Consider the following 1301-nt stretch of genomic DNA (forward strand, 5'->3'; position numbering starts at 1 on the left):
AAAGTTCTCTGGAAATCCTTATCTTGACACCCATCATAGGGTCTTAAAGCATTAGATGTCTCCTCTTTATCAGTTTTATTTTGATGGGGTTCACAAAATAATCCTTCCTAGACAAGAAAGAAGAACAGTTGTCAATTTTCTTGATCTTACTCTGATGGAACTAATAGACACTGAAATTCAGATAGACCTTTCTCGACTCATGACTAAGCACATACAGAGGGTCTTACTTCAAGATGTAAATGGTCATGCTTTGCCATATGAATTTTGTCTTGCATCTGTTTTTGAGGATTTCATTATTCCAGTCTAAGTGTGGTCTTTGCAAACCACAAAGGATGTGATTGGGTCAATGAACCATACAATGTTACCTGTTTCCATAAGAAGTGCTGATAACCTAGTATATAGGTTAAGGAATGCACTTGCTGCCAACACTGTTGAGCTAGAGGTTGCTCAGGCTGCATTGGATGTTGCTCAGGCTGCCCATGAGGATGAGAAAAGGGTTCTTCAAACTCAGATTGCTTCCCTTACAGCCTCTTTGGAAAAAGAAATATCTAAAAATGCTGATATTATTCGCAAGTTTATTCGCAAGTTGACCTCTTTTATCCCCTCTTCCTCATCCACTTAAGACCTCTTAGTGCCTTAAGACTATCTTCTTTATTTTTTTAAGATCCCTGTTGTTTCTTTTTGCTGGTTTATGGGTATTGATGATTGTATCCTTTTTTTTTTATGAATGAAATGGATGTTATTGCTTATTGTGCTTTACTTCTGTATTTTTCATACTGCATAACTGTTCTCTTGCTCTTAGTCTTGATTGTTGTAGTGATAACCCTAGTGGCCATGGATTATTAAACATTTTTTCACTTGTTAAGCCAGCTTTTCGATGACTTTAAAAAGGGGGAAGAGTAGATTATACAATGCTTATAACTCAATTGACTAACCTGTTTCATTAAGTATTCTTTTATTTAAAATCTTTTTTGAGTGTGTCAGGATCTTATGATGAATGTTATGCTGCTAAGTTTGTCATCATCAAAAAGGGGAAATTTGTTAGGAAATGTGATGTTTTGATGATGGACATGTGAATGAAACATGTTGTGCAAGCGGTTTCATACAAGTGATAAAAGAGAAGTTACTGGTTCTCACATATTGAAGTGGTACAAGACTGACAATGCATTAAGACAAAAGTGGATAAGCAAGGAAGCTCAGAATTGTTTCAAAAGCTACGATTAAGGAAAAGATAAATGCGGGATCTAGAAGTTGAGTTGATCAAGGAGTTATACAAGACTAAGGGATAAAGGAGAAGAGTC

The sequence above is a fragment of the Capsicum annuum genome, chromosome 8 (assembly GCF_002878395.1).
Source record: "Capsicum annuum cultivar UCD-10X-F1 chromosome 8, UCD10Xv1.1, whole genome shotgun sequence".
In the NCBI taxonomy this organism is placed as follows: domain Eukaryota; kingdom Viridiplantae; phylum Streptophyta; class Magnoliopsida; order Solanales; family Solanaceae; genus Capsicum; species Capsicum annuum.